Raw genomic sequence first — 16,933 nt, 5'->3', positions numbered from 1 at the left:
ATAAACTTGTAAATATATGTAAAATTGATTTTTTAAGAAAGCATTGTCTCAAGTAAGCATTGCTTAGCATTGTTTTGTAGACCTACTAATGTACTCACTAATAAATGTTTTGACCCATTGCATATGAGAAAGAATAGCCATGTTCTATAAGATTTACAAAATAATTATTCTACATGAGAGTAATGGTCATTAAGAAGTGGTCATTATTTACATTACTAAGTGGTCATTATTTTATTTGAAAAACTGTGCAATCTGGAGTCCTCCAAATTGGATCAGGATAGGAGTTTGAATTCTAGAATGATGTTGATAACATAAATTGCATAAGATATAACTTTTGGAGAACAGGCCAAATAAGAAAGAATATGGTAGCTTTCATGCAACCACATGGGTTCAGAAGCTAAAGAAATCTTTAAACCTAGTTTTCAAGTAATCAAGGAATTATTAAGTGTTGGAAATAATAAGATGTTTGGATTCCTGTAATATAATAGACTTATCTTTTATGTACAAAATCTTATGGAAACATTTGAAAGAACGTCTATGCTGGAAACCTCTATGGTTGACTTGCTCACTCTCTCCATTATTGGCTCCAGCTCTGCAACCTTGGAGGATTATAGTGGGCAATGAGATTATTCATAAGAAAAGCATATCCAACTCAGGATGGGTCTATGAGTTGTTTTGCCCAAAGGTTGGTAAATGTAGTTGGTGACCTACTAGAATCCTACAAGAATTTCTTATAGGCCATCAAGCAGTCACAGTCATAATTTTGAACATATTTTTTTCTATTAAGATGATCTGCTTACCTATATTTATTGTCATGGAGTGCAGGACAGTTTATTCAGGGCTAAGCAGAGTGGTAGATGAGGGGATGGAGAAAAGACAATAGAAACAAAAATAGATAAAAAGCCAGGGCTCTGTGGTTTAGCTGAAGGTTTTAGATGAAGGGACACTGACCACAAGCAAGCTCCGCATATTTACTATATGCATGCAAACGTCAAAAGGATTTACTGTGAGAAAATTTCTTCAAAGCACTCAGAGTGAAGGATAAACTTCTATGCAGCCCAATTATAATTATCAGCTTACACCCATAAGTCTCTACCCTTGGGCAGCTGGCATTTGAACTTGGGGTCAAGAACTGATAAAATTCTGAAGCTGGCACCGATTTTTCCTTTGAACAGGGCATTCCCTTAGCAACTGGGCAATCTTTGATTGGTGCTTTCACATGGAGAGTTCTCCAGAGGGGCATCACCTCTGCCACAGGAGAGTTCAAGACCCATAATTCAGTCGCTGCTCCCAACAATTTATATAGTTGTTTTGTAGTATAATGTAAAAGGGTAAGCTTCTAAAGCAATGCTATGAAATAATGTTTTCCCCAGTCATGTCAAGTACTTTCTTCTAGTTTTTTTTTCTCTATATTCACTCTTATTATTTCATCAATTAACATGGTTGTAAATACCATGTTCATGACTCCCAAATTTACTTCTCCAAACCTCTTTCCAGAACTCCAAACTCTGTTTATCAAAATGACTCCTCAGCTTCTAACCTTTCATATTTAATGAATGTATCAAACTCGACATGTCCAAACTGGATCTAAAATTTCTCTAAGTTCAGCTCCTTCTCTGGTTGACTGCAGCTTTATCCTTTGGGTTGGTTGCTTAAGCCAAAAACTGCAAAGCTGTTCAAAATTTCTCTCTTCCTTACACCCAAATCCAAACTGTAAGGAAATCCTATTCTCTTTCAGACTATATCCAGAATCCAGCTACTACTTACTATTTTTAGTTACCAACCTGAATTGAGCCACCAACTTCTCTAACTTGGGTTTATGCATCAGCATTCTAACTGCTCTCCCTGCCTCATCCATTGCCCTCCTTCATCCGTGAGTTTTCTCAACCCAGCAGCCAGAGTGATCCCTTTTAAACAAACCGTGTATCCTATCACATCATTCCTCAACTCAAAATACAGCAATGAGTACCTCATTGAGATTATAAATCAAAATGTTTACAATGCTAAAGGAACCAATTGTTATTTTCCTCCATGAAATAACTGACTTCTTTACTTCTTCCTCCTTCTCCCACCTTATATTATTGGCTCCAACCATTCCCTCTGCCTAAAATGCTTTCTCCTCAGACAACCACATATCTAACTCCCTAACATTTTCAATTTTCTCATTTGTTACCATCTTTAAAAGTGCAGACTCTCTCCTTCATTGGAACGTTACTGATCCCCTTTGACCTGCTTTTCTTTTCTCTTTTTTTCACAGTACTTATTGTGTTCTAATATATTATATGCTTTACTCAGCTTTTTCATTGTTGTTACCAAAAATTCTGAGAAGAGTAAAGAACAGAGGAAAAGTTTATCTGGGGGCTCGTGGTTTCAGAGGTGTCTGTCCATAAATGGCCAAGATCCATAGCTCTGGGCCCAAAGTGAAGCAGAACATCAGGGCAGAAGGGTGTGGGCAGAAGAAGCAGCTCAGAACATGACAATCAGGAAACAGTGAAAGAGCTCAGCTCACCAAAGACAAATTTAAACCTGAAAGGCATGACTGCAATGGCCCACCTCTTCCAACCCCCTACCTGCAGTTACCTCCAAGTTAATCCCTATCAGAGGATCAGTGCACTGATTGGGTTAAGGATCTCATAAGCCCCTCCTCCAATCATTTCACCTCTAAACTTTCTTGCACTGTCTCACACATGAGCTTTTGGGGAACACCTCATATCAAAATCATAACAATATGGTGTACATATTTCATGTTTGCTGCAACTCTCCTTGCTTAAGCTCAAAGGCAGAGTTTTGCTTATTTGTTTGTCTGTTTGGTTTTTGTCTCTTCTCATTCATTGTTGGTATCCAAACATCTAGAAAAATATTGAATGAATAGTAAATCTTGGCCTACTAACTTAAATTTCTGAAATTTCATGTTTTCTTATCAGCAAAATGAAAACAACAACAGAAAAATATTTACAGAATTGTTCTAAGGTCTGAAGAGATACATTGATGTTTACTTTCTGGTCCAGAGAAGAAGGGCCACAAGGAATTACCTCTTCCATACTTGTTTCTTTCTATTTGATTAATTGTATGTTAAATGTTTGATTGATGGGTCCCTGTTATACATTTCTTTCAAGTTTTTGGTTATTTTCTTGACCTCTATGCTAGAAATATTTTGTATGCTTATCTGAAAAAGTTCAATGGAACTCTACTTTCAATGTACACAGACCTAGTTTAAAATATATCAATTTTATTTTACTTGATCATGAATCCTAATTTCAACCCTAAATATCTTGTGTTAGACTAAGAATTCAAATATTAGAGAAATAAATATTATTCTTACCAAATCATTTGTTCACATGACATAAATACCTATCACTCATCGCTACCTAAGTAGTGATATGTCTGTAATACTTACATCTTAAATATTAATTTCTTCCTTATTTTTCCTTTGTATGAGTTGTGGTGATTCTTTAAAGATAGCTTGAGTTGTAATAGTCATTCATGAAATTTTTTCATTAAAACTTCCATGGATGTAACTATCAGATATTTGTAAGAAAGGCATACCCAGATGTTTTTCCCAAAATCATCATCTTCAAAAATTTCTCAAAATAGATAATGGGAGTATAAATAATAAAGAGAAGTTTGCAACAGGAAATGAGAAAATAATGGGTTAGTGCAGCCTCTGTTCATACTATTCATGAATTTTAGAAGTTACATTAGGAGATTCTGTATAGACAGTCTTTTTAGAATAATAAAAATAATATTTGATAACCTAAGATCACTTCCATGTTTTCCTGACACAGTATATTATCCTTGAAATATTCTCAAATCTCTTAAATATTTTTAAATCTAAGTTTTAAGCAATAATAGGCACATTTTATCAATTCCTTACTAATTAAAGTCTACCTTTTGTGTTATGTTTTAAAAACTTCAAGTTTTTTTGTAAAGTAACTTTTGTATCTACATTTTTTATGAGGAAAAAAAGGTTCAGAAAGGGAAATTAACTTACAGGATAATAGATTTGGAAGGGGAAGCATAGGATTATTTATATTTAATATCCTATTATGTCATTAAAACTCTGTTTCCAAGGATCGAGGGTGTAAAATTAATGGTAGAGCCCATGCTTAATATTTGTGGAGCCCTGAGTTCAATTCTGAGCTGTAAAAAAATGTTTGTAGTTCCAGTTGCGTGTAGGTAAGGGAAAGTGGCTTAGTTTTTAGACACAAAAGTACTTCTAAAAATTTCTGCATGCATAAAAGAAAATTGAAGCCAAAGGGGATATTCTAGTACTAGCTCTGGCTCTTTCTTCCAACTCCAGGTTGGCTTTAAAAATCAACTAATATGTGAATAATTTTTTACTTAAATGGTTCTGTGATAGTACAATAAGATCAAAGAATATGAAATATGAATATGATCATATTCCTGTTTATAAATTGTAGCATTATATTGTTTCATGTAATTTAGGAAATAGTTCAGAACAATCAAATGCCCACTTTAAACTTAATCTGCCACCAGTCCTTATTCCCATGGAGAAGATCTATTTGTGGTTGCATTTACACAGACTTAAAACACACATTACGATTATAATAATACTGTGTCAGAATTTTCACTGGGCTAGCACTTACATCATATGATTCACTGTGCTTAGGTAAATTAGGTATACATATGTCCTACGTTCTTAGCATCTTAGCAAAAAAAAAAATGGAGAGAAAATCTTTGACTCCTATGTAAATGACGTGATGTGAGTACTGCATTTTAAGAATTTACCTTAGAAACCACTGAATATATTGATTATGCAGTGTTATGAAAGTTAGTCTAGTATGAATTATATACTCCTGGATTTTAGTCAAAGCTTTTTACATGGAGATAGATATAGTTAAGCAACTATCATCCACAGATCAGTTTGTGTGAGTTATTTATTCTTTTTACTTTGTAGTTAACATTGGTAGCTCAAAACTAAACATTCTTCTGAAGCAATGCTGAGTTACTGGCAGGAACAGATTACTAGTAATTTGGGGCCAAAATCTTACATTCAAACAAGATATTTTCCAAGAACAGTTTTACCATGTGTGAGGGAGGTTTTAGTTGTCTCTTCCAACAAGTTTTGAACATGCCCATCAGTACTCCTGCAGGTTGAGGAAGAGGTCATTTTATCTACCAGCCAGGAATTAAAGTCTTAAATGTTTATAGCAATATCTCTTCCTCTTGTATACAAAATAGATATATAATCTCAGTTGAATAAACAGTCCAAAACTCTTAGAGTCTCATCAATAATGTCAATCTTGATTTTGTTGGTAGCTCCAGTTTTCAAGATTTAGGTAAGCAATTAATATTGCAGAAGTATTATCGAAGGACCATGTTACAATTTATTCCTCGTGGTTTAGTACATCAAGAGAGATCAACTGAAAATCCAACCATGTAGAGTACGAACACTACATCTGTCGTTGTGGGAAATGCTTCATATTAACCACATCAGTAAACTCCATTTATAATTTATATATATGGTATGCGAGGTGATGAATCAGCACTGGCACTCTAGTATTTTTTTAAAATAAGAAAGTGAACCAAGAATGGTCCTACAAATATATTTAAACAACCCTAAAAATATAATTAAATAGGCTGTAAAAAAATAAAGACATTTATTAAATTATTGAGGCTTTAAAATAAGACTTTAAATTTAGCTTCACCAAGCAAGCTCTCATCATATCATCATCATCAAATAAGCTTGCTGGAGATTTTTTTTAAAGATTATATCTCTCTAACCTAATTTTAAAAGCTTTCTTTGTCAACAGTATTTATATGCAGTACTGGTACAAAAGGAGCAGAACATTTGTCCTAAGGTAATAGCATCAGCAAAGGGAAAACAGAGGTAAAGACCCAGTTCTGAGGCTGGCTTGTCTGGGGAAGATGCCAAGAAAAGACTCAATAAAACATTAGTTTGGGTTAGAAAAAAATGAGACCAGAATAAATATTCAGATAAAATTCAGTAGGCTAGCATTTCCTAAATTGTTCTATTCAACATTAGACCTCAGGGGGTTTTGTGGGAAAAAAAGAAAAAGAACAAAATTTTTAAAAGAAAATATGTATCTATTATATTTTCTTTTAAAAATATATTAAGTATTTTAGCATATTAACTTTTTATGTCATAAATACAGAAACTTGTCAATACTATTAAACCCAGTGCAACGGATTTACTTTTTTTTTTCTCTCCAAAATTCACTTGTTGAAATCCAAACAACATATGAGATGGTATTAGGTCACAGGATTTGTGGGTGGTAATCAGTTCATGAGGATGAATCCTAACGAATGGGTTTAGTGCCCTCATGAAAGGAACCTAGAGAGCTCTTTAGCCTCCTTGTGCTATATGAATACAGAGCAAGAAGACTACTGTGTATGAACCAGGAAGCTGACACCTAAATCCAAAATCCTGGACTTCTCAGCCTCCAGAAATGTGAAATAAATATTTGTTGTTTAAGTCATTTAATCTATGTGATTTCTGTTAAGGTAGCTCAAGAAAACTGACATCCACTGCCTGAAAACATGTTTGACCAAAAAATGATTTTTGATTTTTAAGTTTTAAATATATATGTGTATGTTTATATATACATATATACACACAAAAAACTAGGATTCAAAGAAATATAATTCATAAAATACTGCTGAATGTAAAATATATATATAAATACACACACACACACACACACACACACAAGAATAGATTTCTGGCAGGTTAAAGGGGTAGTGAAAGCAATTTTACATGAGAGCAGGAAAACAGGTAAAATAAGAGACTAGGATACTGAGCCTTGCTAGCCTCTTTTACTATAATCATGGCATGAGGTGAAGGATAGATTAAATGACGGACATGGAAGTCAATAGAAATGATCAAATGCTGGTGATATTCTGAAGAAGTAATAGGCAACTACTTAATAAGAAACAAGCTATATAACTCACTAGAAAGTATAAAACAAGATAAATTCCCTAAATGACTCTGAAGTTCTCATGGAGAGATAGCAAACAATCAATTTGAAGCTTCTGCAAGCAACAAGAGAGGATTCAGCACTGATCATTACATCTTGAGTGCTCAGATGGTAAAATGAATAGATAATCAACAAGGAAGAAATTAACAAGATTCAGTCAGGTGGTAAGTACTATGCCTTAAAGAATTTGCCAAGAACAAGAATAGAAGGTGGTAATCTTAGCAACAAGTAAGATTGTTGCTACGAGGAATTGGTATAAGATGGGTGGTAGGGATTTTCACAATAATTCTGAGACTTGAGCCTTGAAACAGAACATTAGTGGTTCCACTAACAATGAGCAAGAAGAGGTGCTGGTACTTAGGGATCATGCCAAATAATGTCATAACCATCTTTTAATGTTAAAATGAGTCAAACACAATACCATCCCACTTCTTAAGTATCTCACTCTCTTGTAGGATATTACTACTAGATACTACTAAACTGCAATAATACAAGAAAAAGCTTGTAGGCAAGATACTCATAGCTTTCTGAACCTGAGGAGTGTGTTATTATTGGCAAGAAGATGCAGAGTGGCATTTCTCATTGATATTATATTTGAATTGGATTTTGTGAAATTAACGTACCAGATTGACCAAAAGGAAAAATGAATTCCTAACAAATGGGAAAGCATGTTTGATGACATAGATGTAGAACACGTGATATGCTCATAGCTCTCAAAAGTGTTGTATTTTGGTGGAAAATAAAGAATTTATGATATCGGGAAGGGCTAGAGTGACACAACATGAAGCTGGAGGAGTTGTTAGGAAAGTGCCCATTTACGACATTTATTTTACAGACTGTAAGAAAGAAGGGAAGGATCTACAGAAGAGCTAATTAGATTTGTTTGTGTAGAATGATTTCTTGAACAGCTATTTCGAGATGCCACCAGGAGCAAGAAAACAAGGAACAGGAATACTACTGAAGACGTTACAAAGGTCTTCATCAAAGTCTTAGGACATAGAGGAAGGCCAAAGAATATATGAGATATCAGTGAATCAGAATGCTCAGAAAGGGTGATGACTGGTTGTTGAGTAATGAATGCAGCAAAGTCACAGGGTAGAGAGCAGCAGGTGAATGGTTTGGGTTTGTGCATTTTGTTTTCTTTTGTTTCACTTCAGTGGCATGGAAGGAAACATGAATTGTGATTATGCAACAGAAGGAATAACTTACTTTCTACTGATATCTATCTATCCGCTTCATTCTCTTGATAAAAATCCAATCCTAGGTGAAGTCAACTGACTCTTTCTCCAAAACTGAGTTGCCAGGCTAATTCTTCAGCATGATAATTGAACAACATTTATGATAGAGGAGCCCTTGTGTGCTAGCAATCTTGGCATGTTTGCTCTTGTTTTCCCTATTTATATCATGCATTTTACACTCTCCTCAAGCTTCCAAATACCTACCTTCCTACTCAGTCTCAACAAATGAGAAAGTGTAAGCCAAAAGATTATAAATCATATAGTGTCTATTCAATAACCTGCTAATATCCTGTTTCCTTCTATTCAATTAAAATAAAATCTCTTTTCTCCTCTCTAAGGTCAAGTTCTGATCCTATACTTTGAGTCTTACCACCTCTTGTATGTGGAGGACCTCTGAGACATCAATTTTTCTCTCACTTCCTCTTACCTTTATCTTTCAACATACCTAGGCTTTCCAAAATTTATAAATAACGACCTTGGTCTACCCCAGATTACACTTTCATGTCTTATTCCTAGTCTTTAACAGCCAAACTTTCAAGTGTTGACTTTATCTGTCTTCATTTTCTTCTCTCTCTCTCTCTCTCCTCTCTCTCAACACACACACACACACGCACACACACACACACACATTGCACACACTGTTTTGGTTTTTTTCAGGGTTGGGGATCAAAGCCATGCCCTTGTGCATACCAGGCAAGTGCTTTACAACTGAGCTACACTTCTAGCCCCTCCTTTCTTGAATATATAGTAATTTAGTGTCTTCCACTTCACTCCAAATGCTCACACCAGCATACTTGAGTATTCTTTCATTGTTGACTTCATTTCTTGTTGTGGTGAATTTTTCTTTTAGTTTAAAATTTTTTTTCCTTTCACTTTATTCTGCTTTCTTTGGCCATTTCTTCATTTCATTCACAGAGTATCCACCCCCAGTGAACTGCTGGTTCTTTATTTTTAAAGGCCCTCCTCTCTTCTCATTCTATGTAATCTTTATGTTCATTTTATCCACTTCCATCATTACAGTTACCATCTGAATATGTTGATATCTGAGTTTGGGCTTCCAAAACATAATACCATAGACTGGGTTCCTAAAAAACAAACATTTCCTTCTCGTAATTCTGAAGTCTGGAAAGTTCTGGATCAAGGCACCAGCAGATTTGGTGTCTGGTAGGTGCCACTCCTGATTTTCAGATGCTCCTCTTTGCTTTATACCCTCACATAACTGAGAGAGAAATCTTCTCTGATGCTGCTTCTTTTAAGGCACTAATCTCACTCACAAACTCTCCACTCTTGTAGCCTAATTTCTTTCCAAAGATCCACCTTCTACTATCACATGGGAGTTATAATTTCAGTATATGAATTATGGAAGAATGCAAATGTTCAGTCTACAATAATCCATGACTTCCAAATCTCTTCTAGCCCAGAATTCTCAGGGAGATCCAGTACTATATAACAACTACTTCCAGACATCTCCACTTAAAGATCCTGCAAGAGTTCCAAAATAGGAAGATATAATCCTCCTCAGATATTTCCAGACTTCTCACACTCTAGGTTTTATTATTTTTATAAAAACCACTATTATCTACTCAGTTTCCCGAATCTTCATGTACCTCTTATCAATTCACACGTTGAATTCAGTCCACTGGCCTCTTTGTCTTCTTCCAAAAAGTCAATACTATCTTTAGCTATCAACCTTTGTAATTGTGCATTTTATGAGGAATGCTCCTCTACCAGTTCTTCTAAGAGCTAGAATGCTGTCCTTTATCTTTACTTTAAATGTTTTGTCAGAATTTTCTACTCCCTGATCTAAATTAGCACCACATATCATTTTCCATTTTATTATGCTGTTTAGTTTCTTCATAACCTTTGTCACGGTCTATAATTATCTTGTTTATTTATTGACTTGTTTATCTCTTCTACTAAAACATAATGTCTCCAAGAGTAGAAATTATTTCTATCTTACCCACTATTATATCCTCTACATCTAAATGCACTGTTCATGTCACATAATAGGAACTCTGTGGTATTTTAAAAATAAAATTCATTGAGTATTCCTTGACTGAATTGCAGAAGGCTAAGCAAGCAACTCAGGAAAGAGTCATTAAAACTGTGAATAGAAGGATATCAANCCATCTCACTCCAGTAAGATTGGCAGCCATTATGAAGTCAAACAACAACAAGTGCTGGCGAGGATGTGGGGAAAAGGGTACTCTTGTACATTGCTGGTGGGACTGCAAACTGGTGTGGCCAATTTGGAAAGCAGTATGGAGATTCCTGGGAAAGCTGGGAATGGAACCACCATTTGACCCAGCTATTGCCCTTCTCAGACTATTCCCTGAAGACCTTAAAAGAGCGTACTACAGGGATACTGCTACATCGATGTTCATAGCAGCACAATTCACAATTGCTAGACTGTGGAACCAACCCAGATGCCCTTCAATAGATGAATGGATAAAAAAAAATGTGGCATTTATACACCATGAAGTATTACGCAGCACTAAAAAATGACAAAATCATGGAATTTGCAGGGAAGTGGATGGCACTAGAGAAGATTATGCTTAGTGAAGCTAGCCAATTCCTAAAAAACAAATACCAAATGTCTTCTTTGATATAATGAGAGCAACTAAGAACAGAGCAGGGAGGAAGAGCAGGAAGAAAAGATTAACATTAAACAGAAACATGAGGTGGGAGGGAAAGGGAGAGAAAAGGGAAATTGCATGGTAATGGAGGGAGACCCTCATTGTTATACAAAATTACATATAAGAGGTTGTGAGGGGAATGGGAAAATAAACAAGGAGAGAAATGGATTACAGTGGATGGGGTAGAGAGAGAAGATGGGAGGGGAGGGGAGGGGGGATAGTAGAGGATAGGAAAAGTAGCAGAATACAACAGTTACTAATAGGGCATTATGTAAAAATGTGGATGTGTAACCGATGTGATTCTGCAATCTGTATTTGGGGTAAAATTGGGAGTTCATAACCAACTTGAACCTAATGTATGAAATATGATATGTCAAGAGCTTTGTAATGTTTTGAACAACCAATAAAAAAAAGAAAAAAAAAAGAAAAAGCCACATACTTGGAAAGTGATTGAATAAGAAGTATAATGAAAAACACTCAAAGACAACGCAGAGATTTTGAAGTTGGACACCTAGGTGGCTAATGGGATATTTGTAGAAATATGAAATAAATGAGGAAGTACACTTGTGGGAAGAAGGATAAAGTATTCCAGTTCAGGTGCATTGAGACTGAGGCACCAGATGGTGACATCTAATAGGCTGTTAGAAATGAAAACCCCTATACTTAGGAGAAAGTGCAGGATAGAGATGTAATTTAAGGCATAATACTAACTGATACACTAAAAGAAGATACAGAAAAAGAAGTCTTGCTGTGTCTTTGAGGATGCTTACACTTAGAAGAAGACAGAAAAAGAATCATTATTACAGCCAAGGAAATAAAGTGCAGTGTCATGAAAGTAAAGAAAAAAGACTGTTTGAGAAAAAGGGCAGTACCAGTGCAGAAGGCTGAAATCTATCATCTTCAATGAGTAAGATGGGGAAAAAATGAAAAAGAAAAATAGGGTGAGGGGGTGCAAAGGACTGACAGCCCACATGGATTGGTTACTTTGTACCAGAAGAATTATGTGTAACATCTCTAACACTGGATGTAAATGTCATATCTCAATTTTTCTGTGTATTAGAGCCAGGATTGAAATCCTGGCCTTTTTATTTTTATAAATTATTTCATAAATTACATAAATTATTTAGAGTAAAATATCTGCCTAGAACTTTAAAAGAAATACATGGAAGTCAAAACACAGTACTGAAGTGAAAATAGAATTAGTAAAAATGATTGATAGATCTGCCTACTCTACAAATATTAATAAAAAAACGAGGTCTGACATTTTCAACATCTTATATAGGTCATCAAGTGCCAATTGGAGATTCCATAAGAATTCATGGAGGTCATTAGTCAAAGTGGAGAGTCCCAAGTGAAAACTTCTTATCCCAAGACAAAATCATTCATTGTAATTTTGATGATGATCCATCTCTTATCCGTATGTTCCATTTATCTTCTTTATTAATTCAACTCAAGTAGTTTCCTATACTTTCCTTCATAATTTAATAAAACCCAGGATCTAGTAATGGATGGTTTATGAAGATGCAAACAATAGAAGGCTTGAACAATATATCAGGCAACACTACTTAAAAGAAAAAGATCATTACTCATTAAGATTGAAGGGCTACCACATAGCTCATTTCAATTAAATTTCATTTTAATAAAAATATTTTTTAATATCTATGATGGGTCAAATATCCATAATATAAAAAAACTCAAAAAAAGTGGATTCTAAAGTAAAATGAGGCAAAGTATAAAGGATGTTTATAAACCAGCATAGGAAGAGTCATCACAAGTGAGTCCATGCACTCTGGGAGCACATGGACCAGTTGGGGGGACTCAGGAAGACTTCTTAAAGGAGATAAGTGAGAGGGATCTTGCAACATAATTAGGAGTGAGCTGGATCGAAGTTCTTCTGGTGCAGATATTTTATTCTGAACAGATAGATAGTGGTGCATGTGGACATTTGAATAGAGCATGAATTCAATAAATAGTCAGAACATCAGTGTGCTTGGAGAACTTTAGGAAAGAAAATAGAAAACGATAGGGCCAGAGAAGTAAGTAAGATCAAATAATGGAGAATACTGAACATATATTAGAGTTTATTCTTACTTCATTCTGAAGAATAAGATCCACTGAGGAATCTTAAGTAGGTGTTAAAACATGGCCATATTGCTTTTAAGTGTGATTAGCAGAGGAAAACGTTGACTTTGAATTATTCCAAATATTAAAAAACTTCATTAAAATGCATTAAGCAAATAGTGCAATGAATGACACTGATAGTAACATTGTGATTCTATAATAATAGTCCATTGTTTTCTCCATTTTGTGCAATAGTAATTCCTTTAAGTTTTTTCAAATAGCTGCACAGATAATTTAAGGAGTTGTTTATGGAGTATTTCAAAATTTAAGTCTTTCTGGGTGCAGTGGCACCCACCTGTAATCCCAAGGTCTCAGGAGCCTGAGGAAGGAGGATCAAAGTTCAAGGCCAGCCTCAGCAATTTATGGGGACTCTCAGCAGCTTAGTGAGATCCTGTCTCAAAACAAAAAATAAAAAGGGCTGGGAATTTAGCTCAGTAGTAAAAACACCCCTGGATTCAATCCACAGTACAAAACAGACAAACAATTAAATCTCTTCTATAATGAATTCTGTAAAATATTTGAATGCTAGTCCATCTGTATATCCTCAATAGATAACTAGCCTTATAACAATAATATTTATTCAATACCTTTGTACATAATAAAGATAGCATTGACAAGAATGGCTGCTAACACCAAACAACATTATTCATGGAACTTCCACCTCTACTGGTCTTATTGCAGGTATTAGTCACCTTTCTCTTGAGGTAGATAAATGACTGAGAAAACCAACTTCAAATGAGGAAAGGTTTATTCTGGCTCATGGTTTCAGAGGTTTCAGTCCAGGTCATTTGGCCCTGTTGCTTTAAGCCTGTGACAACATAGTACAACATGGGGGGTGCATGTGGTAGAGAATGAGTTATGTCCTGGTGGTCCAGAGCAAAGAGAGAGACAGAAAGGGACTCACTATCCTCATCAAGGGACACTCCCAACAACCTAACTTCTTGAAAGTAAGTCTCCCCTCTTAAAGGTTCCACTACCTCCCAATAGTGTCACAGGCTGGGGAACAATCTTTTACCCATGGGCCTATGGGACACATTCAAGATCCAAACAATAGCCCTGTAATCATAGCACTGGAATCCTTGGTCCACCAGAAACCTCATGGCAGAAAAGAAGTATTTGCAAAAAAAAACCCCAAAACAAAAACAAAAACAGAGTTTAGGAATTTACTGAGGTACAGACAGGCTTGTATTTTATATTGGGAGTAAAGAGGAAAAATTGTATGGAGGATCCCTAGGGAATCTTTTCCACTTAATGAATGCAAAATTATTTCATCCACTTATCTTTACAAGAAATTTATAGCATGGTCATCAGAAATCATAGCTATTTCATATAAATCTCTGTTCAGGATTTCATATAAATCTCTGTTCATGGATTTCAGGAAATTTCTAGATGAATCACATACTTAAATGTTATAAGAACAACATATTTATTTCTTCCTGCCTCTCTCTCTCTCTCTCATATGTGGGTTGAACCCAGAGACACTACTGAGACACATCCCCAGCCATATTTTTTTCTTTTTTGAGACAGGGTATCCCTAAGTTGCTTAGGTCCTTGCTAAGTTACTGAGGATGACTTTGAACTTGCGATGCTCCTGCCTCAGCCTCCTAAGTTGCTGGTATTATAGGTGTGCACCACCACACTTGTTATCTCTTTTCTATTATAATATAATGATATTATATTTAATAAAACAAATGTAATAAAAGACAGTTGAGTCTACATTCATTAGGAAATCAATGTGTGAGTGTTTGTGTGTGTGTGTGTGTGTGTGTGTGTGTGTTTATTTTGGCTTGTTTTCAAAAGAAATGGAGGAATTTCCATATACAATAATTTATTTATTATTTAATAACAATTCTTCATTTATCTCCATTCCATTTTGGTGAGTATAATCCATAGAGAAAATATGTGCAATTGATTGAGTTAATTCTTTCCATTTGAAAACCATGACAGGATGTTTCAACCAGATGCCAAATCAGTTACAGTGTACTTCATAAAATAGGTAAATGCAATACTGACTGTTTCAGAACTGGGTCTGATGAATGAGTATATTTTTAAATTTGCAATAGATGACATTTACTGCAGCCTCCCTGATTTTGTCATGCACATTTAAATGTTTATTTTTAACAAATTTGTAACTCTAAGTGAAAATTGCTCTAGAAGAAAATGAGAAGCTAAGAAGAAGGAGAAAGTACCTTAAAATTTTAAAATTTTAGAAGAAACTGGTTAATATATGAATACAATCAGTGCATTTAATCTTATTTCTTTTGGCTTTGAAGCAACATGCTTTATTATCTCTATATTGACATGTAGACAGAAATATACTTCAAAAAATAGGCCTCTTTATTTTCACAATTTATCATAATATTATCATATTGTGAGTAAACAGGGTATTATTGATTTGAGGGCTTTAGGTTGGTCAGGTACAAAGTAATACCTAAAAAGCTCTTCTCATACACAGATATAAATATTTCTTTACTTTAGCTTCTCATACACATATATAGATATTATTTCCTTATTTTTTAGCTCACAAAAGTGAGCCCTGAATTTCCTTAGTAAAAATAAAATACAGAATTATTTCTAGATATCACAAATTATTTTAAGGTCTAGTGGAGGGAATCATCCCTGGCTGAAGCCACTGCATTGTAGATAAAAGAATCAATAAAATAGAGGGTCCATATAATTTCATGTATATGTAATAATTTAGTTTATATAAAGGTGACATTTTAAATTACCATGGAAAAGATGAATTAATAAATAAATAATTGAATAATCAATGCTACATTTGGGGAAAAAATTAATTAGGTTATTTTCAGACTGACACCAAAATAAACTCCATATAAGTTAGAATCTATTAAAAACAATATTATTTTTTTAAAGTTAGGTTTCCAAACTTGCAAAAGCAAAAAATTCATTTTGCAGGAGATACTTCCTCCATGGAAGAAATACTCCTCAATTCTCAATTTAGAAATAGTCATGGAGAATAAGAGATTGGGTATAAATTTCAAGAAGCCCCCCAGGATCCACAAAGTATAAGAAAATCATGGATTCACCAAGAAAATCCTCCTTGAGTCAGGAAAGAAATCAACCCATGCAACCACTGGGATCTCAGCATTGCTCTGAGGTTGGCATCTGCTATGTTTCCTCAGTTTCCCTTTGTCAAATTGGAGTGTTCATTATTGTGATATTCCACTAGTCTCCATTGTGGATATATGCGTATGGTAGGGGTAAGTAATAACAACTATAATAGTGAGTAGCAGACAACTATTGTTGTTTTCTAAGCTCATAGATTTCTAGACCACAGGGAAACACAGCCAGACTTCATGGAGAAGGAACACATCACCCAGCCATCTCCGCACTTTGAACTTGATGGAATTTTTGTCATCTTCCTTGGGGAAGGGTTGTGTTAAATTTGTACTGTGGTACTTGAGCAAACTGCAATGTTCTGTTAATTCCTATCCTGCAAAGTTTAAAATGAGTCCAGACCACAAGAGGCATTTTGTGTGAGACGGGATGGCAGTACGAAACAATAGCCTTATTTGTTCCATGCTCAGAAGGTCCACTAAGAATATCCTGCACCGGGGCACCTCTCACATGTGGTTTTCTGATCCTCCTTGTTGGTGTGAGACACCTTCAACTCCTGCCAGGTCTCCTCATCCGGCTTAATTTCCTGGGCCAGGCATGTGTATAGCTCCATAGCAAAGGAGTCCAGCTTCTATAGGTCAGTCACAATATCAAAGGTGGTGGCTCGGTGGTGGGAAGAGACAGGGTCCAGCTTCTCCTCAGGGGCTCTAGTTCGGTTTTGTTCTCTCTCATCTTTTGTACACTTTTCCTTTTCTATTGTTTGTGCTGCTGACTTCATGTAAAGCATCAGATGCCAAAGTAATAAATAGCTGTGTATTAGCCATTTAACATATAAGGTTGGAGACCCTTAATAAATACCATATTTTAGAGAATTTCCTCTTATTAAACCCTGTCTAAGATG

This window comes from Marmota marmota, unplaced genomic scaffold, assembly GCF_001458135.2.
Source record: "Marmota marmota marmota unplaced genomic scaffold, marMar, whole genome shotgun sequence".
Classification (NCBI taxonomy): domain Eukaryota; kingdom Metazoa; phylum Chordata; class Mammalia; order Rodentia; family Sciuridae; genus Marmota; species Marmota marmota.
Note: the sequence above shows the minus strand (reverse complement) of the source record.